Source organism: Rattus norvegicus, chromosome 2, assembly GCF_036323735.1.
Source record: "Rattus norvegicus strain BN/NHsdMcwi chromosome 2, GRCr8, whole genome shotgun sequence".
In the NCBI taxonomy this organism is placed as follows: domain Eukaryota; kingdom Metazoa; phylum Chordata; class Mammalia; order Rodentia; family Muridae; genus Rattus; species Rattus norvegicus.
In genome coordinates this window covers 149,316,790-149,343,923 of record NC_086020.1, presented here as the reverse complement: position 1 = coordinate 149,343,923, position 27,134 = coordinate 149,316,790, and positions in this window count along the sequence as shown.

Here is a 27,134-nt window from a genome sequence, read left to right as displayed (position 1 = left end):
TTTGAGTCAGTACCAGTAGGATTAAAGAACATTCTAAACATACCAGCTACTAGAAGTCTTACTGATGTGACTTTTAATGTATGTATGAATTCATAGACATTTCCTTTTTTCTATAACTATGTTAAGAATGTAAAAAACACACTACACATAATTGTGATTAAAGAACCTGGTGAATATTCATGATTTAATATCTCTCATCTGCAGTACAAATCCTTCTAAAGATAATGACAAAGTATTTAAAACTAGGGGCCCATTAGAATACTTCATACTTGCTATAAAAATATAAAAAATAAAATGCTGTCTTTTTACCTACTTTAGGTCCAGCACCACAGTGTCCCAAGATGTCTGCTGGATATCTTAATTCACAGTCAGCAAAGCCTTTCACCTGCTTTGCTCCATCCCATATCACACTGACAAAGGCCTCTCTCTGAGCCATAAGCAATCTCTCTACCTATTCAGTTCCCAAAGCAAATTTCCAAGCCAGAATCACACATCCCAACTCCATGGTGGCCCAGACCAGCCACCCCAAACTCCATTACATTTAAATGTACACATGAAAAAAATACAACATAATAGCCTTTGATCCAATTTGTAAGATATAATTGTCCACCTGAACAGACAAAGCCCAGTACACATCCATCCCTTAAGAACATTCATAACAACCTGTAAATACACAGAGCAGAATCTTAACGTCAGCTTCCATGTTATCTATTGGTTACTCTCTCTCTCCCTTCTCTTCCACTCCTGCCTCCTCCTCTTCCTTCAAACTCTTCTCCTGCCCATCCTTCCTTCTCATCCAATGACAGGCCTCCTTCTATCCTGTTCCTGCCCTCACCTGTATTTTACAGTTTAAATGGGGAGAAGGTTCTGGTGAAGTCACCTGAGTCCTGAGTATGACTAAGCTGCCATCCTTGGGGCAGTGGAATTAGCATCAAAGTACAGATAACTCCAGGGCAAACCACAACATCTACTTTCTCTGTTAAGATAATTTTATTATTTCCTCTGGTGAAAAATAGTAAAAGAAGAATTGTGTGAATGGAAAGAGCAAAGAGCTGTAATCTAAATGAATAATCTGGACTTAGTCTATAACACATGACTGATAAATTTGATTGTATTTTGAGCCTTGAAAATTTAATGCAGTCACATAAAATTAAAGAATAGACAGACACAAATAGAAAAATTGTAGAAAAAATAATTTTTTTCTTTTCTTTTTTTTTTTTTTTTTTTGGAGCTGTGGACTGAACCCAGGGCCTTGTGCTTGCTCGGCAAGTGCTCTACCACTGAGCTAAATCCCCAACCCCAGAAAAAATAATTTAAACCTCAAACAATAAAGAGGTTTGAGACAACCAAGAAAAGAGGCACTGCCACAGAGTCATGTAAGATAGACTCAAGTGTTCTGAGAATGGGGGAAAAAGGGTGTTAAATACTGAAGAAAGTTAAGTAAAAAATAAAGGCAAGGAGTAGTAGAAAAAAGGGGCAGATGAGGACACTTGACAGTTCAATGTTATAGGGAGCCAAGTGCCAGACAGATGATGAGTCAGATGCAGGAATAGAGTCAAAGCCAGACTGGGCTATTAGAAGGATGCCAGACAGATCATCAGGACACATTGTAGGAGAAGGTTAAAAGTGCTTATGACTAAAATCAGGGACAACTCAGATTGTAAAGGGAATAGAAAATGGTAGTTGAGGGATGAAGTATTTAGAGTAATTCCTCGAGTAATCCCTTTAGTGACTTGGGCAAGTTAAAGGGAATGAAATGATCATTGAGCCAGTCCATCAATGGATATGTCACTTCACTCTTAAGAGCTTACAAAGTAAGAACATAAAGTGGAGTTGGGACAGTTAATCAGATGATACTTAGATATCTACAATGAAAGTGAAAATGGAGTAATTCTGCCATGGATCAAACAGTCTTAGAGGTGTACTCTGCTGACTTTACACAAGAAGGCATTGAAAGGTGTTAAAACTCTAAAGATCAAATCTGGTTTCATTAGTACGTCTTTTATTGATATCTCAGAAATATTCAATCCAATTCCTATGAAAATATGGAATTTTAAATATGGCTACATTATCAAATGACATTTAAAACATGCTTTTAGTTATGATTTTTTTTACTTCCTAAAATGTATGGTTTCCCAGAGTCTTATGTTGTAATAAATATTTCCATAATGGTCTAGAAGTCAGTATGAAGCCTAAGACAAATATTTTATTTTGCCTGGTTTAAAACACTTGGTGTGTCAAATGGGCACTAGTTTTTCTGATGTAGTTGTCTCTATCCACATTTTACAGCTATAGGACTCCAGTCTGAGTAATTAAGTGCATACTTAGCACAAGATCGTGTAGCTAGTGAGTGATAGGCTAGAGCAAAAGCCACTTAGCCTGAGTCTTGCTCCATTATTGTATACTATTGTGCTTGTAAAGTCACAGTTTTAAATAAATTATATTAATCAAAAGTAAATATTTAATTATCACTCTTCAAAGCTTCTCTGCATTCTGACCTGGTTTTAATCATGGAAAAGACTTTGCTGCATAAATATTGCATCATGTAAATGAGCATTTATTATACATAACCCTTCCTGGCTTTGCTTTTTTGGAATTTTTTTAAAATCTCCCTTGGAGTTATTTATTGAAGCAGATGGTATTTTCTGCCCTTTCGTTTAGTAAAACATGGTGTCTTCTAAGCCTTAGAATCTAGGGTAATCAAAAGTATCCCTTTGATGCTTGGAGGTTTTTTTTCCAAGACAGAGCAGATTATATCAGAAACAAGTAGAAATGTTTACTACTTTCTATAAAACTCTAACATTTGTTGGTTGGCTGGTTTGTTGGTAGATTTATCAATTGATTGGAATGTAAATTGATACATTTATAAGATACAATTAGGAAAATTAAATTTATTAGTCATAAAGTAGAAATAAGCTAAAAACAAGAAGCAGCTGTGTAATCTTTAGTTTTTTGAAAGTTTGTTTCAGACACAAATATTTCTAGTACATAAATACCTAGTACAGACTAATGCCTGGAATGGCATCTGTGGAAGGAAGCATGAGTTTCATTTGTTATTTAAATATTTTTGAATGAATGAATGGTATAGTTCCTCACTATAACTGTGTACAATTAAACTCTAATTTGTTTAAAAACAAGCTCCAAATTCAATAATAGAATATATTGTCTTGTAATATAATAAGATGTATTATAAACTTTCTATTCAGGATACCAATTTTCCAGATAGAAAAATTTCCTTTAGGGTTAATATTGGGTCTTTAAGAGGGTATCAAGGCAATTCTTTATTATCTGTTTTAACTCACACTGGAATATTATATATATATATATATATATATAATATTAACTGATAGTTTATGCACCATTTTTATTGAACTATAATACCCAGATATTTGCTCAAACAGTACTCGCTTCTATGAGGATGTGTTTGGGACGTTGCATTTAAATCAGTGAGCTTTAAGTTAAAATGTCTATGATGTGAGCAGACCTCTTCAATCTCTGGAAGCCTCAACAATGCAAGAGGCTATCATTTTCCAGAAACATGGAGTCTGAAAGCACAACAACCCCAGACTCTGTCTGTATCAAGGGTTTTATATCAATCTGCTTTCATATTCTAATCACAACTCTGTCCTAAACCTTCAGCCTACTGGTCTCACTTATTAGAGTTCAGACTTGCTTTGTTGATGGCCCAGCTTTTTAAAATTAATCTCTCTTTCTCTTATTGCATCTTTTCCATATCCTTGACCAACATAATAATATTTTATTTAATAAGTTTAGAAGCCATTGTCTATGTCATCCAGGTAGAAACAGAAGATAGACAATACCAGATGACTCCATGGTTAAGAAACTAGTATGTAATGTGGTTAATTTTAATTGTCAATTTGACACGATCTAGAGCCACTTAAGAGACAATACTCTAGAAAATTTTGAGAGAACTTCTAGATTTGGTTAAATGAGGTGAAAAGAATCATCTAAATATGGGCAGCATGATTCCATAGGCAGGGTTCCAGAATGACAGGAAGGGGAAAGCAAGCTGACCATCAGCATTCGTTGGTCTTAGCTTCTTGATTGTAGACTCAGTATGATCAGCCCTTGATGCCCTTGATACCAAGACCTCCGTACTCCAAATAAACTCTTCCTTAAGTTGTTTTTGCCTCAGAAATGAGTGTGCCATCAAACAGTGTACCATTGTTGTGATAAACGTGACCTTGTTGTTCTTAGGCCTTGAAACAGTATAGGAAGAAGGATAATGAACAGTTTGCAACACTGGGCTCTAAAACACCATTGATGTGAGTAGAGTTTAGCAGACTCTCCTGGTGGGAAATTAGTAGACTAAAATGTTTAAGGAAATGCTGAGAGAAATGCAGATTGTAATGGCCCAACTCATGAGGGTTCAGACGGAAATGGAGACTCCATTGGGAACTGAGCAAAGTTATTTTTGTTTTGTTCTGGGAAAACTGGCTACATTCTCTCCATTTTCTGAAAACTGGAATAAAACTAAATTCAAAAACAATAGACAATAGGGTTTGGCAGAGAAATCTCAAAAATGGAGAAATTTCAGACAGTGGCAAGACTACTGTTTACTGCTCACCTCCAGGTCTGCAGTAAGAAAGAGCAAAAAGTAGAACTGAGGAAACTAAAAAATGTAGGTTGATGTCATTATGTAGTTGGAGGCAGGTACAGGATAGAATGAGGCCTGTCATTAGATGAGAAGGAAGGATGGGCAGGAGAAAAGTTTTAGAGAGAAGAGGAGACCTGAGTGAGAGGAGGGCTGCCAAGAGAACATGAAGGCAGATGTTAAGATTTCTCTCTGCACATTTACAAGTTGTTATGACTATATCTTATCTAGGTGGGCGGTTTATATCCTTATCAATTGGTTGTAAGTTAATATTGTGGCTGTATTGTACATTGAATAATTAATGTGGTTGTTGGGTTTACAGTTTGTTGAGTCATGATCTCACTCGGTTGTTGGGTATGTGAGCAGTCTGTTATAGGAAGCCATGATAGGCTATAGAATGCTTCCCACCAAGGGGACAGTGTGTCAAAGTGGCTGACAGAGAAACAGCTAGAGCGCCACACAGAGTGGGAACTCGTGGGAACCAGTCATGTGCCTTTTTAATTATATAGCAAAAAAAGGTTAAGTTTGGTAAGGGAAAAGATTAAACTTACAAACAATACAGATTAAAAATCAGCTCCAGCTGTTGAAATGGTTAATGCTATTAATGGAGACATGCCATTTTGCTCTGAAACAATAGGAAATATATACTAAAGAAAAAAACACCCACTGAAGGCCTTAATCTTGTAAAAATCAAAATTCATTTGAAAGGACAGAGCTTAAACTGACAAGAGTGTGAAATATTTCCTGTTCCATGACCATAACAATGCAGGAAAGTCATACAGAGACAAATACAACTGTGATTCAAGAGGCCAGGCTTCATCTTCATCAGGCATCAGAATTTGGCAAAATCATTTATCATGATAGTGGTTTACATGTATTACAAATGCAAGACTGAGGAGCTTATCGAATATTGTGGTAAGGTTCTAAACAGCTACTGAAACCAATCACAGAGTTGCCTACCATAGAGTTGCGAGGTTTGGTGTTTTTGCTGAGGTTTAATTTTGGTTTAGTTTGGTCTTTTCCTTCCTGGGTGCCTAGTCTTCACTTTTTTTATTTTGCTCTATTTTTCATTTTCTACCTTTTATATAAGAAAATACAAAAAATGTATCTTTTCATCTTTTAAAATCAAACTACAATTAAAGCATTTGTCTTCTTTCTCTTTCCCCTTTGACCTCTTTCCTGTACCACCCATCTCTCTTCCCCGAAGCATGATCTTTTAAAGATTGCTATAATTACATATAAAACATGCACAAATATTTAAAAAAAGCCTGCTGAGTCCAACCTGCAATTGCTTGTTTGTACATGATTTTAGGTATGGTCATATCGGTATGGGAGCTCATCCCTAACTCTCCCTCTCTCATTAATTACTAGTTGTCTACAGTTCTTTTTCCAGGGCTTGGACTCTGTGAGATTTCTTTCTTTCATCCTAGCATGTCTACTAGTGTTGTTATTGTTCACGTTCTGTTACACAGTTACATGTTGAAGTATTATGAGTATAGTTCCCTGTTGCTTCTACGAGAAGCACAGTGGACTTCCTAATTCTATGGCAAATAACAGAGACTCACAGTTAAGAGGGCATCCTGAAACTTTGCTCTTTGAAATTTTTAGTAGTTTGCCTCAATGCGTTTTGCATTATAAGCCTATGAGGGCCAAGGAACTGAACACTGTGGCTTAAAACGTTTGTGTATTGAATTGTCAAGGAGTAAACTTGTAGTGGTCCATGTAATGTTACAGCATATACTGGAAGAAGTGACATCTTATTTTATCTCTAATAGGTACCTATAGATACTTATGATCTCTCTGGCTTTCTGAATATGGTCCTTGAAGAAAAATAAACTTTATTCGAGTACCAAAATGCTATTTAATACAGCGATCAAATACTCCTGTTTCCCATAGCAATATCTTTCAATGGTGCTCAGTAACACCTTGTAAAATTGACAAGATTTTCATGAACCTAATGTTTCATGTTATATGCAACTCTACACTCTTTTCTTTGCTTATCTGGCCATTTCTTTTATTTCTATATCTGACTCATAAGATTTCAAGGCTATAATTCTTTACATTTTGTTCTATGGCTGTTTTCTCATTCTAAAACTTCTCCCTGACTTTATTCTTCTAAAGGAGTTGGTATGTAGCTTCTCCTTACTACAGTGCCATAGAGCCAATGACCAACATGCTCTCTCTATACTTTTTCTTACAGACACTCAAATTACAACAAGCCCATATTTCTATTTCATTCTGTAACAATAACAATCCCTCCCAACACTTTTCTTCTGATGAATTTACAATTCTATCAGTACCACGCTAATGCTAGAAACAACCAATTCATGTCTGATGCCTCTCTCTCATTTAAACTAACCTAGATCATATTTCTCCCTCAAATATATGCACTTTTCTCTTTCTCCACTGTGATGATCTCAGTCTAAGATTCCTGCCTGGACTTCTGAGAAGTTTCTGAAGATGTTCTCCATCCTCCTCTTGCCTTGATTTGATTAATTTTTCATTATGGACTCTACAATGAAAACCTGATGATATTGTTCAATTATACAAAGTCCTTTATTCTTTTCTACAGAACTAAGATAATCAAAATATTTAGAATTCTCTATAGTATGAACAAGTCTTCCTCACTGACTTTGTCCTACAAGTTTTCAAAACAGTCATGATTTCATTTTAGGAGTTCGCAACTTTCCTTTTCTTAGGAGTGCTCCTCTTCCCAAGTTTTTTCCTATTCCAACCTATTCTTCACATTTTGACTCTAGCTCTCAGTGAGGTCAAGAGGACATCTAGAATTCCACAACACAGTGATAAATCTTTCAAATGTTAAAGCTTGATTTCCACTTTTAACAAGTACAGGTGTAATCAGATAGAAACTGTTTCACATCTTTATGTCTCATTCCTCATGCTGATAAAATGGGGGTCATGATAGAAATACCAAACTTACAGTTTTCTATGGTTTATGAACAGAAATATGGTGGCTTAACAGAACAATTATTGATCCTCCAGGGCTCATAGAATCCAGAGTTATTTTCACTGGGTAAAATTGAAAATATGGCAAGAATATGATCATCTCCTCTTCTCATTTATGGTATCTCTTTGTACTCTTTGACTTACAGCTATATCATTCTGGTCTGTCTCCATAGCCATGACACGAAATCTCCTACTTCTTTGTGCATGCAACTTATCTCTATTTCTTTTGTTATTTGCTTATCAATTCTTGTCTCAAACCTAACATCCTAATCACAGTTCCTACTTCCTCCACTCCTCTCAAGTATTCTTCCAACCTCCCCTCTCTTCCAGATTCATTCCTCCTCCATTTCCTTTCAGAAAAGAGCAGACCTCCCAGGAATACAGCCAAACATGACATAACAAGTTACACTATCAAGACTGGATGAGGCACCCATTAGGAATAAAAGGGTCCCAACAGCAGGCAAAAAAATCAGAGATAACCCCCACCCAAATATGAGGTCCATAATGTTAATCCAGAGTTGGCTTTTAATCACATTTTAAAGACCCCATGCTCCTTATTAAGTTATTATACTTGTTAAAGCCTGATCTCCTCTGTTGTTTGTTTCTTAGCCTGCTATAATGGATTTAAAATGAATACAGAGAAAGAACACTTATCATTGAACTGATGACCTACCATTTAAAAAAAACTACTGATAACAAGTGAAACGGTTCAGTTATGATGATGGAAATAAACAATGTCATCCAACCAGTCAATAAGTAAGAGATAGCAGTAAGTGATAGGTAAATTAAAGCAAAATAATAGCAGTGTGAGCTGATGGTAAGAGAAAGAAACACCATACCTACAAAGTGACATATAAGCAAGCAAAGACCTGCTTTTTCAAATAAAGATCCACAAATGTTAATTATTGTTATCATTATTAATATATTTTTGTAACATTAACTAATTTGGTATTTACACATAGCATTATTCATCTAACATCTACTTGTTCTACTACATTTGAATTTTGATTTATGACATCATTGAATCTATTTGTATGACCATTGCATTGCTGATATCTGGCAGAGAAATTACAGATAATAATAATAAATACCAGACAGATATTTGTAAAACTTACATTTTATATACATTTTGTTTATTAACAACTAAGTATAAGGAGTAACAATGACTACATTAGCAAATATTTTTAGTCAATAGCATAAGAAATAAGTATTGTGTTTCTTTATTCTAGAAGGTATTTTGATGTGGGACAGCATAGATTCAAGCAGACTAAGGCTTCCACTGAAAATATAACACATAGAATAGCATATAAAACAAACAAATGAACAAACCATATGCATTTTTGAAGAGAAAATGTATGAAGGCAATCAAAAGTAGGAGTGAGAATTCAAAAGAGGCGAACTGATGGTCTCCAGAGATTTTCTTCACAGAAAGCATGTTCCAACAATAGGCATAGGGCAGAAGGCTGAGGAACCCAATGAAGAGCTGTACGTGTCTTACTTAGGGTTTATTAGACATAATTTCATGAAGCTAAAGAGACACACACTTGGAACTATACATAGGAAAGTGAAATAGAGGCAAACAGTCACAGTGAGGTTTGTTATCATCTGCACTATTTTAACAAAAAAGAGAACATACTCATTTTCACAGAGAAAATTAAAATTAAATTAAAACTGATAAAGCAATGTGATGAATCCCATTATTCTCTCTGTGTGAGCTCAGACCAGGAAATGATTAACTCTATAACAAATGCAGAGGTGGGAAAAGAAATGACAACAGCCCTGAAGCTTAAGGCTTATACAGAAGTCCTCTAGGGAAGGAATATTCAGATAATCAGTATTATCGGAGGAAGCCAGAGAATCAGTGCAAACATTGCCCAAGAGTGTGGAGCACATGGTGTGAGGGGCTAAGAGCTGAGTCCAACTCAGAATAGTTAAGACACATGAAGTAAGATCAGTGAACAATGAAAAAGATTGGTGTGAGGCCAAGGAACAATCTGTGTGTGTGTGTGTGTGTGTGTGTGTGTGTGTGTGTGTGTGTGTGTGTGTGTGCGTGCGCATACACACACACACACACACACGTGCATGCACACATTTGCATGTGTGCTTCATCCTGTACCCTGTGATAGCAAAAGATGATAATTTTCATGAGAGAAGATGAGATATTAGAATACAGAGCAATGTATTTAGAAGAGCTTAAAGTGTCAGAAAATCGCATGAGTGACAGGAAATGCAATTGCACTTCCTGCCGTGCTTCCATGATTGGGAACATGAAGAACAAATAACAGAAGAGGGAATTCCCTTTGCTTTGTGGTAATTTCTTTCTTTTGCTTTGCTCATTTTGTATCTTTGAGATGTAGCTTTGCCTAGTAGAGATGGGGTATTCTAGTCAGATACAGGTCAGAGATTTTTGAGATTTATTCTGTATACGTAGATGACGCTGCAGACTTAACATTTATGAGAGAAATTAGATCATCTTCCAACTACAGGTAACTATAAACTAGAGCTGTGATACTCTTAAAGTGCAAGATAGTAAGCATTAAAGAAATGATAAATTTTATAAGGATTTTAGAGTAAACTTCTGTGATGTAGGAGATAGTTACAAGCAAATGAACAAAATGTCCTGCCAAAGCTTGGTTGGCCTAACTGGGATTCATGATGTGTTTCTAATGGCAATGGGTGGGCCCTTTGGAGAGTCTAATTCTATTGGGTTTATAGCTAAACCATGTATCTACAAAGATTTATATCATCCAAGAAGACATTTAAAATTAATAATAAAATAATAAATATAAATTATAAACTTTAAAAAATATGTCAAGGACATCTTCATATATTCTAACTTAAATTGTCTGAGATAATTATGTTCATTAAAGCACATGGAAATTACTACCATCTTCATATTGCTAAGGTCACTCTAGTCATGTTTTTGACAAACACACATGTATCCCAGGTCAGCTCAAACTTGCTATGTAGGCAGGCTTCCCCACTCCCCGGGGCCCCAAATCTCTCAAGAGCTAGGTGCACCTTCTCTCACTCAGGCTAGACCAGGCAGTCCTCCGCTGTATATGTGCCGGGGGTCTCAAAGAAGCCAGTGTATGCTGTCTGGTTGGTGGCTCTGAGTCTGAGAGATCTTGGGAATCCAGTTCAGTTGAGACTGCTGGTCTTCCCAAGGGGCCATCCTCCTCCTCAACCTCTTCTAGCCTTTCCCCAATTCAACCACAAGGGTTCCTGACTTCATACCATTGGTTGGGTCCAAGTAGGGTGCCAGCATATGCTGATGTAGGAGGCTCAGCTCACAGAAAGTATTAGAAAATTCAGAGTTATTCAACCAAAAGGTTTTTTTTATCTTCAAGGGAAGAAAATGACTGATGCTCGTTCACAGAGAAACTGAGTTGTTATTTAACAACCTGGTGATCTTTTTACTATTCTGTGGAGAAAGGCTTCACCAAAATCCCCTCCCAAGTCCCAGTACTGTTTAGATTCTAATCCCAAACTCTGTCTCTAAGTAAATAGAAGCTATCATTATGAAAGAGGTCCCATGTACTTTGCATTTTCTATCAGCAGAATCCACCCTTATGCTTGTTACAAATCCTTCCTCTTTAGGCCTTCCCTCCTGAACATTGTTTATCAAACAATAGAACCCATTCTTACTGTAAAAGTCACAAGTGCTTTGCTATAGAGGTAGACTTTGCAAAGGAGTTTTGATATAGCCTACCTTGAGGCTTTGTTGTGATAATCGTCACATGGGTATTTTTCCCCAAGTTTTTACTATGTTTAAATATGTGAGAAAATAAACCATGAGGTCAGACTTTGGGAAGCTTTGAGCCAATGGTTGCTAAAATGGTGGTAAACTTGAGTTCACCTCACAAAGATTGTTTCCCTGTCAGCTGTGAAACTTATAAGGCTGGGGACATACTGAAGTCCAGCTGCAATACCCAGCCTCTTGGACTGAACAAGTACTGGATTGTTGAAATTTCTATTGGTAGACAATTGCTGAACTAGCTGGATCATAGTAATATAAAAAATGCGATATATATCGCATATATACATACATATGGCATTTGAACCTGGTCTTGTGATTGTATCTCCAGTAAGATGCTATTGTTTGACTTCTGGAATTTTAAAAGTACATATATATATATATATATATATATGTACAAATCTCACAGTTGTTTTGACTTGTAATTCCCTGATGACTAAAGATGTTGAGCATTTCTTTAAGTGCTTCTTGGCCATTCAAGATTCTTCTTTTGAGAATTCTCTGATTAGCTCTGTACCCAATTTTTAATTGGGTTATTTGACTTGTTGGTGTCCAACTTCTTGAGTTCTTTTTAAATTTTGGATATTAGCCCTCTGTCAGACAGAGGACTCATGAAGATCTTTTCCGAACCTTTAAGCTATTGTTTTGTCCTATTCACAGTGTCCTTTGTCTCACAGAAGCTTTTCGGTTTCGTTAGGTCGCATTTGTCAATTTTTAATCTTAGAGCCTGAGCCACTGGTATTCTATTCAAAAGTTATACCAATGAGTTCAAGATTATTCCCCACTTTCTGTTCTATTAAATTTAATGTCTCTGGCTTTACATTGAGGTCTTTGATACACCTGGACTTGAGCTTGTGCAGGGTCGTAGATATGGATCTATCTGCGTTCTTCTACATGCAGGCATCCAGTTAGACCAGCACCATTTCTTGAAGATGCTTTCTTTTTTCCACTGTAAGGTTTTACTTTCTTTGTCAAAAATCAGGTGTCTATAGGTGTGTGTGTGTGTGTCACACCTATTTCTGTGTCTTCAATTCAATTTTGCTGATCAACCTGTTTGTATCTATACCAATACCATATAGCTTTTATCACTGTTATTCTGTAGTATAGCATGAGATGAGAAATGATGATTCCTCCAGAATTTCTTTTAGTGTTCAGGATTATTTTTGTTTTCCTATATGAAGATAAGAATTGCTCTTTCAAGGTCTTTAAAATTCGTGTAGGAATTTTGATAGAAATTTTATTTAATCTGTAGATTGCTTTTGGTAAGATGGCCAATTTTACTATGTTAATCCTTCAGATCCATGAGTACGAAAGATCTTTCCTTCTTCAGATGTCTTCCTCAATTTCTCCAGTGACTGGAAGTTTTTGTCATATAGGTCTTTCACTTCTTAGATAGAGTTAGACCAAGATATATTATGTTATTCTTGGCTATTGTAAAGTATGTTGTTTCCCTAATTTATTTCTTGGCCAGTTTATCATTTGTTTAAAGGAGGGCTACCCATGTCACTCTTAATAAGGATTCCAGGACCCAAGGCATGCATAGATGTGTCACAGAACCTTATCAATACAATAAATTTAGAAAACCCATTGTAACAATCATTTCCTACTTATAAAGAGGACACTGCTTTACTTGTACTTTTAGAACATACAACAAATATTGAAGAGATAAAAAGACACTATTTTTCCCTCAGGGCAGTAAAATTTCCGGTCTCTTTTCTTTGCCATTTTTATACATGTTTGTAAACATTTTCTTTTCCCAAATGTATAATCATGGTGCCAGTTCACATCTTATATTTTTGGTTGTGAGCCTAGCCTTTTACGGCTGAGCCATCTCTCCAGCCCGCCAGTTCACATCTTAAATTAGATTCTATTGTTTTCCTTCCACTACTCTTATGCCTTTTCATATGTCATTGTATCTTATGTATTTCTTAGACAGGTGAAGAACATTTCAGTCTTTTCTACATGTGGATATGTAAGATGTTTAAAATGTAAAGTCAACATTAAAGCAATGTAATATATGTAAATAAAAATAAAATTCATTTGTGAACATACCTGTCATTCTAGCTCTCAATTTGCAAGAAACTAAAAATAAAACATGTTAGAAATTTCTACAGTTATTTCTGTGTCTGTGAATTCAAACAAACATGGAAAATATCCCACTCTGCAAGATGTATCCTTACCAAAAATGTTCAGTTATCTTTATCACCTCACCAATGATATAGTGTAACAACCACTAACATGGTTTTGTATTATATTACATATTTTCAGTAGCCTAAACATTTTAAAGCATGCAAGTTCTATGCAAATACTTCCACATTTTATGTAAAGAATTTGAGCATCTATGAAAGCCCTAGGATTCTAATGGAATCCTAGAATAAATCCTAACAGATGCAAGGAATGTCTATATTTTATACAAGAAAAATATCATTAACTTAATTGTTCTATGAGTACAGGGCCAGACATTTACATTTCCTCTCATAGCTGTCCATTGAGTTGCTTTTCTAATCACTGTGGTAAAGCACTTAAGGGAGTAACTTAAGGGAGGAGAGGTCTTTTTTTTTCTTTTTCTTCTTTTATTGGGAGGTACATGTGATGTGGGAAATTTTTTCTATCATAATGGCAAGGATGGCGTGGATGTGCTAGTGACTTGGTCCCTGGTGGGAACTTGTAGATGTTGCTTTCTCAGAGAAGAGCACAGACTAGAACATTCATGACTCCACCCTCAGTGACCCACCTCTACCAGGCAGGCTCTACCTTCCAAGGTTTCAATGGTGTCTCAAAATAGTCCAGTGGATGACCAACTGTTCAAGACATGACACATATTCAAACCATAATAATTTTAAAACTGTCTCAGTAGATATGAACATGGGGGTATGTTTTACATTCTTCTCACTATTTTCCAGGCATAGTGCGAACACTGAAGAAACCAAAGGTAAATAAGATGTTGTCAGTGATCTCAGAGAACTGAAAGATAATGGCCTAAGGGGAACACTGTGAAACTCCACTTTAGAGTAATTGTGATTGATTTTTCTGCTGGCTTCCCTCCAGTTTCTGGAAGAAGGTTGCTTGGGAAAAATATATTTTCTGCGTTCTTGTGTATCGTAGCAGTAGCTTGGGCAAATAATGCTTTAACAAACAGTTTTTATTAGCTGTAGGGCTATTGGGATAATTATGTTCCAAATTTTACTGCTCAGGATAAGTGACAAATGTTGGAAGTAAAAATTTTTGAAAATACCCCTTGACAGTAGACTATTTGATTTGCCACTAGAAAACATCATTTTGTAGTCAGTTCAGTTGAGGGTTGGCAGGCTGTGGTGGGTGAAGGGATAATATCAAGTTACTATGGTACTTATGTAACCTTGACTATTTTTACTGCACAGAAGGGTAGTGATAATTTTCTATTCACTATAGCTTCAAGCTCTGAAGAGCTTTTCTTGCATTCTGCAGATTTTCTGTACTTCAAGTCATGTTCTTGTTACTTCTTACCAATCCAAAACCCCACCTCTTTTTAAATCTGACACTCAAACACTGAGCAGTGGTCCCATGTACATTGTGCTCATTTGCTATGGTAACCCCTCAAGAACAGATGGAGAATATTTCTCTGCATCACTCTGGCACCTAGCATGACCGTTAACAAATGTGGTCTCTTATAATAATAATCAAATTTGATTCTTCTATAGAAGTTCCAGATTGTAAATAGTAAGAGCACCTTCAAACTTAGGAAAATTGTTCTGAGTTATGCAATTAGCTCTAGGACATTTTCCTTGTAAGTATCTGTACTGTATTTTTAAATAGTAGAAATTTAACAAGATAATTTTGGTTACAAAGATAATAATAAACATTAGGACACAAAAGTGTGTAGATGGATATGCATTTAGAACCACTTATATATTTAAGATAAAGGGTGGTCTCAGGTCAGCTTGACTGACAATATATAATACTTTAATATTAAAATTTTTAAGATAACTCCTTAAACAATCTAGTGGTACCTCACTCCCTGGAGGTCAACATATTTATTCTGAACATAATGCAGACTAAAAATTGGCATAGCACACTATAACCCAGGGATCCTGAAGTCCAGTGATCCTCCTATGTTAACTTCCCAAGTAGCTGGGACTACAGGCACACATCACTGCATCTTGTTATTCTGTGTTCACTTGATATTATGGAGAGACCTGCTCTTTTCTGAAGTCAAATGGACATGCACTGAATGTGAGAGAGAAGGGAAGTGAGATGGTGCTGAGAGGAAGGGAGTGAGGGGGGCTATAGACAGGATATATCATGTAAGAGAAAAATAAATAAAAAGAAGAGAATAAGAAATGTTTGACATGTCTTACAGAGAATCTGAAATGAAGACTCAGGGATGCCTTCTTAATGTTCCAGACTGAGTCCTTACCCAAATCTACCACTCATACTATTCATCCACAATCTTCTCATCTTTTAAAGAGTTCAGTGATGGCAAGAAGTTTTGTTCAAGCCCATTTCAGGTTATATCATTTTTCTTTGTAAAGCACCACTAACCCTCCATCTCACTGACCATAAAGACTGATACTGATACTGATACCTGACAAAGATCATGAGGCCTTGTGCCTCACAAACCTTTGTACCCTTGTCTATTCTGATCTAGGGTCTTTGGCCTTGAGGGTGCCTTCCTCACTCTGCCTAGGTTGCTCTTCATTGAAGTTACTGTATCTTCTCTCTCATTTCCTTTCCAAATTTCCTCAGATACTATCTTCCTGTGAGGATCTCCCATGACTGCCATGCACACTAATGATACCCCTGCTCTTTTCCTTTGTGTTATTTTTCTATGTAACACTTGTAAATAAGTGATTCTGTGATATATTTGCCTTTATCCGTTTATTATCTGCCTCTTACAACAGAATATAAACTCCCCCAAATAATGACCTCTTTCACTGCTATGCCTTCAATACCTTTAACAGTGCCTAGAAATAGATGGAACCTAATGAATATATGTTAGGTGGATTAATTCACTGTAATCAATACTTTATTTGCTGATAAATACTCATAAAACTTCAAAAGCACTTGTATAGCATGGCATTTTATTAACCCAATTTTCTATAAACAATGTAAATGCTATCTGTACCTCAGTTCTTGTCACCAGTGTAATACAATAATGAGCAAAAAATTGAAGTGCTTAATCAGATGTCTAAAAATTTAAGAGTTATTAAACAATCTAAACATTAAAATCTATCTTGCTACTTTGATATATATATATATATATATATATATATATATATATCTCATAATGCCAAAACCTTGATGCCACATTTTTAGGAAATTATGTCAAATGTTTCTTGAAATTCTATCTTCGCCTATTCTGTTGTGGTTGTTTGTTGGTATTTGCTATTTATGGTGTATATGAGTATATGCCTGTAGCTGCTTTACTTCATTTGTTTGTGCTAAGAAATGACTTTCTCATACTATGTATAAAATTGAGATGTGAACCTTGAGAGATGTTAGAGTCTCACATACAACATCAGTAGCAAAGTTTCTGAAGAAAGAAAACCAAACAAATATTTGAGTGTTTTTCATACTGACTCAACAGCAGTGGCTTCCATTCACTATTCAAGGAAATCCCTCGGGTTTGGAAGTAAACTGGGAATTGGTGCTGGGAAAGTACTTTATGGTTGTCTGGCAGGACTCCATGCTCTTCTGCCAAAGTAAAATGCAAAACGAATGAGAAAAACATACAAAGAATAGAAAATTAGTCTCAATTCATATGACAGTGAATAGCTAATTCTTTAGGGGGAAACAACAAAACGTAGACAATGTGACCTAATCCCCAAAGGACAAGAGAATCCACAGCAAACAAGATGTAGAGATGAACACTCACTCTGCATTACAGTCACAGGACGGTGTAAAGTATGAACGTGTGTTGCAAACTGTAATCACAAGTCTTGAAATACATGTTAAAAAGTAGGACTCCATGTATCTGCTTTAATGAGCAAGATAATATTAATAGAAATAATTATACGCCATCAATTTTATGTCAGGCACTGTTCTAATTACTTTTCATATTTGAGCTCATTTAGTTCTAAAAACAACTACATGAAGAATGTTCTACCATTATCCTCAGTGCAGAGCTCAGGAAAAACAAGCCACTCTAATCTAAGTCCCTTTACTCACATTTGGCAGTCTGGCTCTGGACTCCACATTAACTACTTCTCTGAATAGCCTTTGACTGCAGAAAATAAACTTAATTAAAAAGCATATTTGTGGTTTATCTATATAGGGTGAATTATAATACATGAAATATCGATCCTGGGCAGCAAGATAGCTTTAAAGGTAAAGGTACCTGCTGCCAAGATTTAGACCAGAGTTCAGTGCTTAGGAGCCATGGGGTGAAAGGAGAGAACTGACTGTGCTTACCCACTGACCTCCATGCATGTCACAGCATTCAGGAGCCCATATACATACACACATACAAGCACACAAAATAAATAAATAAAATGTAAGAAAAAAATCACCCTTCATTTATTAGTTTATTGTAGATTTAAACCTCATTATGCATTATATGTGACTATTTCATTTCTATATTGTGGGAAAATGTTTTAATAGCTTGAAAGACTTAGATAATCAAAAACAAAGAGAAAATACTCCTTATATAAGGGGAAACTAGAGAGTGTGCATGTTATTATAAATGAACAGAGTTTCTGAATCTAATTCCAATGGGTTTAACTTGGACAGAGCAAATGCATGGTTCCCAAACACAAAAATCATATTTTGAAGCCAGAACTTAAAATTCACAGCTAGAAGATGCATTCCCATGGGTGATTTACATGAATGCACAGATTTTTCTGACTGTGGACAGTACCGTTCTTACTAAAGCAAACAGCTAAATTCTCCCTCTGAAAGAGGACTCACTGAAGCAGGGTGTACAGCTTATTCTTGAATAAATGCAGGGTTTGCTGTCTCAAATAAGTTCAATTTTACATTTTATATTAGAAGAACAGACTGTGGATTTACTTTAAGAATTTTCAAAATGTGAAGGTTATAGATATTACTATTGGATGTAAACAACATCAGTCTCAGACTTTGTACCTGGCTGGATGCTAGGTATCTTAAATTTGTAATGCCATTCAATACTCAAGACAATATGAGAAGATAGACATTGGCTGTTTCTGTTTAATAGATGGGGAAGGGAAAAGCTATCTATATTTGGCATGTCACCTGCAACCCACTTGTTGACTTGCCACTGTGATACTGAAAGAAAAGCCTTCAAAAAGTGATCATGCCATGAGGGTACACATACATGACTAAATGCTAGCATCATGATTTGGCTAATTATTGCAAGAACAAGTTTGTTGTAAGTTCTTTGCTCTTAGCCTACATGTGGCAACAGACCTTCTTCCTTGGGATAGCATGGTATTCAGCATCTACAGATCCCAGCAACACCCAGACTCAGGAGTCTCTAGAATATGAAACAAATAAACTTCTATTGTTTGTAATTATACAGTCTATGGGAACACACACACACACACACACACACACACACACACACACACAGACAATACTGCATTATCAACACTTAGGCAAGTTATGGAATTTTTCCCACAGCACATCTCATATATTATGCGTACACAGAATTAAATCTATATAGCCCAGAAGCCTTTTCTAACCTTTTATCTTATTTGGGTTGTTTACAGCAAGATAGAAAACATAATTCTAAAAGGTACAAATTAATAAAATAAGATTAATCTTAACAGCCTCTTATAGCAAATAGAATGAAGAAAGTACAACTAACCTACATGGGACATGGCTTCTGTCCTTATGCAGTTGTAAGTTAAGTCATGTTAAATGATCACTTTTTAAGTGGCAGACAAAACTGATAAATTCATATAGTCAAGCATGAATAGTGTTGGTAATAAAGGAGCCTCAACTACAGGTGAACTATGGCAACACTGAATTTATCTGAGGCCTATAAAATTGTGTTAAGCTTAGTAGTCTGGGTCTAGAAAAAACAAAGTATTTAAGTGAGAAATCGTGCCGCCTGTATCCTCAGTATTAATTTGCCTTTTTTATGAAAAAGCAACCTCAGTCTGTTGGCTGTTGCCTCCAATAAATGCAGACTGAATAGACAGTCCATTAAAGTGTCCTGCTGCCTCCAAAGTACTTCATGGCTCCAGCCAGGCCATGCATTCATTCACCAGATCAGTAGAATCAAATTCTCCTCTATTCTGCTCTCAACAAGAGGAGAGTCAACCTGTTTGTGTGACTCTGATATAGTTTTTGCTGTTTTATTTTTCTCCATCTTTATTAAATTGGGTATTTCTTATTTACATTACAATTGTTACTCCCTTTCACGGTTTCCAGGCCAATATCCCCCTATCCCCTCCCCCTCCTCCTCCCCTTCTATATGGCTATTCTCCTAAGTGGATATTAGCTCAAATGCTCAAATTACCTTAAATGTACAGAACACCTGAAACTCAAGAAGGATGGCCAAAATGCGGATGCTTTGCTCCTTCTTTAAAAGGGGAACAAGAATACCCTTGGGAGGGGATAGGGAGGCAAAGTTTAGAACAGAGACTGAAGAAACGCCAATTCAGAGCCTGCCCCACATGTGGCCCATACATATACAGCCACCAAACTAGATAAGATGGATGAAGCAAAGAAGTGCAGGGTGACAGGAACCGGATGTAGATCTCTCCTGAGAGACACAGCCAGAATATGGCAAATACATAGGCGAATGCCGGCCGCAAACCACTGAACTGAGAATGGGACCCCCGTTGAAGGAATCAGAGAAAGGATTGAAAGAACTTGAAGGGGCTTGAGACCCGATATGAACAAAAACACCAACCAAACAGAGCTTCCAGGGACTAAGCCACTACCCAAAGACTATACATGGACTGACCCTGGGTTCCAACTGCATAGGTAGCAATGAATAGCCTAGTAAGAGCACCAGTGGAAGGGGAAGCCCTTGGTCCTGCCAAGACTGAACCCTCAGTGAACAGGATTTCCTGTCTCTTATTTTCTCTTCTGATAACTGAAGGATTTTTGTAATAATAATAATAATAATAATAATAATAATAACTTTATGCTTGTTAATTAGACTCAACATCATATAATTGTTTCTGCGTAATTCTATTAAATTGGTTCAGTTCTAGTTAATTTTCGTTGATTCTAAGGAATTACAGTAAATCAGTCACTTTGTAAAACTGGGTGAAATAGATGAGGCCAAGGACTATGTAAAGAAAATAGAGGTTACAATTGATTAACATTAAATATGTAAGTTTGAGATTGTTTAGCTTGACAGAAGGCAGTAAGTTACAGTCTAGTCTCTGTGGTAGGTGATAGATGGTTAAGCATTTACAGTCTAGTCTCTGTGGTAGGTGATAGAAGGTCAAGCATTTACAGTCTAGTCTCTGTTAGATGATAGGTTCTTGAATGCTACTTTTAGACTGAATAAATGAAGACTATACAGAAAACAGTAAAGTAAATGTATAATCAAAAATTATCATGGACTTTGTTTTGCAAAACAAAACTAAAACCTATCCTTGGGGATGCAGAAACCATCAAAATAAATTTTAAGCTAATAAATTACTAGAAATCGAAACACAATTTCTATTTATGTGTGCCTCTTGAAGGACTTCTTTTAGGCAAATAACTTTAGCACCTACAAGAAGAAAATGTTAAAAGGCATTCACTCCAAACCCTGTCTGATAACACATTAAACTCTACAGTAACAGGAGTGGAAACTTGAAAAGTAAATATTGAAATAAATAATTTTCATCAAGTGCCCCTTTTTTGTTTTTTTTCTTCTTCTAGGGCATGACCCTCTAATTCAATACTGAAATGCCCTTTTGCAGTTATTTTAGTAAGATAAGTGTTCTTAAAAGCTCTCATGTTCCTTACTTTGTTCAATTATTTCTAAGCAGGACATTATTCTAACAAAAGACTATCTTGCTGATATGTACTTTTATAAAGATTGCTTGCATGATGACTGTGATTGAAAGAAAAAGGAGAGGGTAAGGGTTCCCAGAATAGACTCCAAGTAACAATAAATGGGAAAGAGCAACTCAAGGAAGGCTGTCTTTAAGACTGATGTGTTTGAGCATTCATCATAATTCTAGACAAGGTCTGGATGGAAATCAAAAGAATACTTTCAGAACTCCAATACAGTACAACTACAAGCAGTCTCCAGGGCTACAAAATATAAAGATCAGAATATTGAAATTATAAACAGTATAAATATAAAATATAGAAAAACATAATAATCATTTCAAATTCCAATGTGCCTTTTACATATGACTACACTGTTACACATAGACCAATACAATGAAAGCTTTTCACCAGAGACTTCAGCAAAGTATACTACTGAAAAAGATCTGTGTGCTTTTAGTTTCTCTGTTTTGTTTTCTTCTTTCAGTGCTATTGCATACATGTCAAAATATATCTTAGAATTTAGTTTTGTTAGTGTTTTAAAAGAGGAAATCTGTGAGATCCAGAGGATTTCAGCTATTAATTTTTTAAGTTATGTAATTTAATAGAGCCAAAAGTCAGGCTATAACTGAGATCTTCAAGGCACATGTACATAGTAGTCAAGAAAAAGAATGCAATGCCAGAAGACAACAAGCAGTAAAACAACAATAAAACCAAGAGTCTTAAACAGTATGAACTTTCATTAAATGTCAGAAGACATCTAGAAAAGATTAAGGCATGCAAGTGAATTTTCTGGAGGTGACCCACCATCCTGCATAGCCTGTGATGGGTGAGCACTGAGAATGCAGTGTCCTTAGAGATTTCATCCAAGAATCAATTCTTAGTACTGATATGCCTTTCTTGTTGCTATCACACAGTCTAATGATTCCCTTGGCATCAGCCCATCACCCTATTGAAAAAATTTCCTGCAAATCAACATAAAGATGACCTTTCATGAATTAATGCTGTTTAGATGAATTAATGACATCATAGAAATCCTAATTTGATTGAAATAATTTTAAGAAAAAACTTTAAGGATACAGTTTAAGTTGTTTTTCAGAAAGACACAATAAAGTAAAAATCAAGCATAGAATGTCCTCCTCCTCATACAACAGTAAGTAAAGACTGAATAATAAAAAAGTACAAGGAACTTTGACAATTACACTAAAAAGAAAAATAGACTTGGAACAAATTTGTGATCAAGGAAAAACATTTATTCTAGGTCAGGTCCAATGATGAAGCCACACGTACGCAGTACCTGTATCAAGGCCATGCAAACTGTTACTTTGAACTTATAATGAGCTTATAGAATGAAATACTGCTGGAACTTACTATCAACATTCTTCTGTAACTCCCTTTTTATATAACATTTTATCCATGAGGTAATTCTTTTTTACATAAGAACTTTTTGTTGAAAGACTATAAAAAGCTGAAAGCAATAATAAAGCAGGGGTGTAGACATTTCTGCTACATCCCAGAGTATGTATTTTTCTGCATGCACGATTCTCATTTCTCTCCTTTTTGCCCTCTCTTTTCTCTCTGGTTCATGGACAGTTTATGAATCCAAGTGTGGGGACCCTGAGCCACAGAAAAAAAAAGAGCCCTAGCAATTGAGCCTTTTTTCTTAATCCTCTGCTGCTGTACCTAGTTAATTGTCAGAATCCATCAACATTAGGCCTTATGGTAACAAAGAGATAAAGAAAAAATTAGCAAAAAGTAAGCTACTTTTGCCCCAGCAATCACAAATTTTGCCACCACAATCACAAGTTTCACCGTGGAAACTCCCAATGCCACCCATCACTGCCTGCCTCAGTCCACCTAAATGCCAACAAGGTCTCTAACAATTAAAATGTTGATATTAAGAGAGATGAGAAGGAGTGGCTTAGTGAGAATTGGTGGGTTTTCTGTGAGAGGTCACTTTGAACTTAGACTGAATTTGATTCAGGAGGAGGATTTTCCTATAATCACATTGTAAATGTGGGAAAAACCAAACTACAAACCATGTGTTTCTTTCTCAGATGACAAAGTCCAGGGTTTTACCTTTAACCTTCATTCCATAAGAAAACTGTCTTCTTCTCACTGTAGCACTTTGTTGACATGACCTACTTTCTCTTGAGTCTCCCCCAAAGGGTAGGTCTAACCAGTCTAGACTTAGTGCATGTATAAAGATTCTATAGTGCATGCATTTTTTCGGCTATTTACAGTAATACTGTGTGCATCAGGCTAACCAGTTGTTAGAAGAAATCTATGGTGGAACAAAATTATTGCCAATCTGAAATTTAGGGTCCTAACCTTGGTCCTTTCACTTGTCTTCCTTAATGTAACATAAACTCTTAAAACCTTAAACTACATTTTTTTTTCCTGCCTGCAAGATGTGCTGGTGTAATGATGGCACAGAACTTGTGGGTGTGGCCAATCAATGACTATTTCACCTTGAGGACCACATCAAAAGAAGGGTCAAAAGCCTGACACTGCCTAGAGTGCCTGGAACCAGAGACTTGTGGTTAAAATTAATGGGAGGGTCTACCCAACCTTTGGTCATTTAGTTTCCAAACAAAAGACACAAAACCTTTATATTTATTTTTTTTTATTAACGTGAGTATTTCTTATTTACATTTCGAGTGTTATTCCCTTTCCCGGTTTCCGGACAATCATCCTCCTCCCCTACTTTATAGGTGTTCCCCTCCCCATCCTCCCCCCATTGCCGCCCTCCCCCCAACAATCACGTTCACTGGGGGTTCAGTCTTAGCAGTACCAAGGGCTTCCCCTTCCACTGGTGATCTTACTAGAATATTCATTGCTACCTATGAGGTCAGAGTCCAGAGTCCAGGGTCAGTCCATGTATCGTCTTTAGGTAGTGGCTTAGTCCCTGGAAGCTCTGGTTGCTTGGCATTGTTGTTCATAAGGGGTCTCGAGCTCCTTCAAGCTCTTCGAGTTCTTTCTCTGATTCCTTCAACGGGGGTCCCGTTCTCAGTTCAGTGGTTTGCTGCTGGCATTCGCTTCTGTATTTGCTGTATTCTGGCTGTGTCTCTCAGGAGCGATCTACATCCAGCTCCTGTCGGCCTGCACTTCTTCCCTTCATCCATCTTGTCTAATTGGATGACTGTATATGTATGGGCCACATGTGGGGCAGGCTCTGAATGGGTGTTCCTTCTGTGTCTGTTTTAATCTTTGCCTCTCTATTCCCTGCCAAGGGTATTCTTGTTCCCCCTTACAAAGAAGGAGTGAAGCATTCACATTTTGATCATCCGTCTTGACTTTCATTTGCTCTAGGCATCTAGGGTAATTCAAGCATTTGGGCTAATAGCCACTTATCAATGAGTGCATACCATGTGTGTTTTTCTGTGATTTGGTTACCTCACTCAGGATATTTTCCAGTTCCAACCATTTGCCTACGAATTTCATAGTCATTTTTTTGATAGCTGAGTAATATTCCATTGTGTAGATGTACCACATTTTCTGTATCCATTCCTCTGTTGAAGGGCATCTGGGTTCTTTCCAGCTTCTGGCTATTATAAATAAGGCTGCAATGAACATAGTGGAGCACGTGTCTTTTTTATATGTTGGGGCATCTTTTGGGTATATGCCCAAGAGAGGTATAGCTGGATCCTCAGGCAGTTCAATGTCCAATTTTCTGAGGATCCTCCAGACTGATTTCCAGAATGGTTGTACCAGTTTGCAATCCCACCAACAATGGAGGAGTGTTCCTCTTTCTCCACATCCTCGCCAGCATCTGTTGTCCCCTGAGTTTTTGATCTTAGCCATTCTCACTGGTGTGAGGTGAAATCTCAGGGTTGTTTTGATTTGCATTTCCCTTATGACTAAAGATGTTGAACATTTCTTTAGGTGTTTCTCAGCCATTTGGCATTCCTCAGCTGTGAATTCTTTGTTTAGCTCTGAACCCCATTTTTTAATAGGGTTATTTGTTTCCCTGCGGCCTAACTTCTTGAGTTCTTTGTATATTTTGGATATAAGGCCTCTATCTGTTGTAGGATTGGTAAAGATATTTCCCCAATCTGTTGGTTGCCCTTTTGTCCTAACCACAGTGTCCTTTGCCTTACAGAAGCTTTGCAGTTTTATGAGATCCCATTTGTTGATTCTTGATCTTAGAGCATAAGCCACTGGTGTTTTGTTCAGGAAATTTTTTCCAGTGCCCATGTGTTCCAGATGCTTCCCTAGTTTTTCTTCTATTAGTTTCAGTGTATCTGGTTTGATGTGGAAGTCCTTTATCCACTTGGGCTTAAGCCTTGTACAGGGTGATAAGCATGGATCGATCTGCATTCTTCTACATGTTGACCTCCAGTTGAACCAGTACCATTTGCTGAAAATGCTATCTTTTTTCCATTGGATGGTTTTGGCTCCTTTGTCAAAAATCAAGTGCTCATAGGTGTGTGGGTTCCTTTCTGGGTCTTCAATTCTATTCCATTGGTCTATCTGTCTGTCTCTGTACCAATACCATGCAGTTTTTACCACTATTGCTCTGTAATACTGCTTGAGTTCAGGGATAGTGATTCCCCCTGAAGTCCTTTTATTGTTGAAGATAGTTTTAGCTATCCTGGGTTTTTTGTTATTCCAGATGAATTTGCAAATTGTTCTGTCTAACTCTTTGAAGAAATGGATTGGTATTTTGATGGGGATTGCATTGAATCTGTAGATCGCTTTTGGTAAAATGGCCATTTTTACTATATTAATCCTGCCAATCCATGAGCATGGGAGATCTTTCCATCTTCTGAGGTCTTCTTCAATTTCTTTCTTCAGAGTCTTGAAGTTCTTATTGTACAGATCCTTTACTTGCTTGGTTAAAGTCACACTGAGGTACTTTATATTATTTGGATCTATTATGAAGGGTGTCGTTTCCCTAATTTCTTTCTCGGCTTGTTTCTCTTTTGTGTAGAGGAAGGCTACTGATTTATTTGAGTTAATTTTATACCCAGCCACTTTGCTGAAGTTGTTTATCAGCTTTAGTAGTTCTCTGGTGGAACTTTTGGGATCACTTAAATATACTATCATATCATCTGCAAATAGTGATATTTTGACTTCTTCTTTTCCGATCTGTAACCCCTTGACCTCCTTTTGTTCTCTGATTGCTCTGGCTAGAACTTCAAGAACTATATTAAATAAGTAGGGAGAGAGTGGGCAGCCTTGTCTAGTCCCTGATTTTAGTGGGATTGCTTCAAGTTTCTCTCCATTTAGTTTAATGTTAGCAACTGGTTTGCTGTATATGGCTTTTACTATGTTTAGGTATGGGCCTTGAATTCCTATTCTTTCCAGGACTTTTATCATGAAGGGGTGTTGAATTTTGTCAAATGCTTTCTCAGCATCTAATGAAATGAACATGTGGTTTTGTTCTTTCAGTTTGTTTATATAATGGATCACGTTGATGGTTTTCCATATATTAAACCATCCCTGCATGCCTGGGATGAAGCCTACTTGATCATGGTGGATGAATGTTTTGATATGCTCTTGGATTCGGTTTGCCAGAATTTTATTGAGTATTTTTGCGTCGATATTCATAAGGGAAATTGGTCTGAATTTCTCTTTCTTTGTTGGGTCTTTGTGTGGTTTAGGTATAAGAGTAATTGTGGCTTCATAGAAGGAATTCGGTAGGGCTCCATCTGTTTCAATTTTGTGGAATAGTTTGGATAATATTGGTATGAGGTCTTCTATGAAGGTCTGATAGAATTCTGCACTAAACCCGTCTGGACCTGGGCTCTTTTTGGTTGGGAGACCTTTAATGACTGCTTCTATTTCCTTAGGAGTTATGGGGTTGTTTAACTGGTTTATCTGTTCCTGATTTAACTTCGGTACCTGGTATCTGTCTAGGAAATTGTCCATTTCCTGAAGATTTTCAAGTAA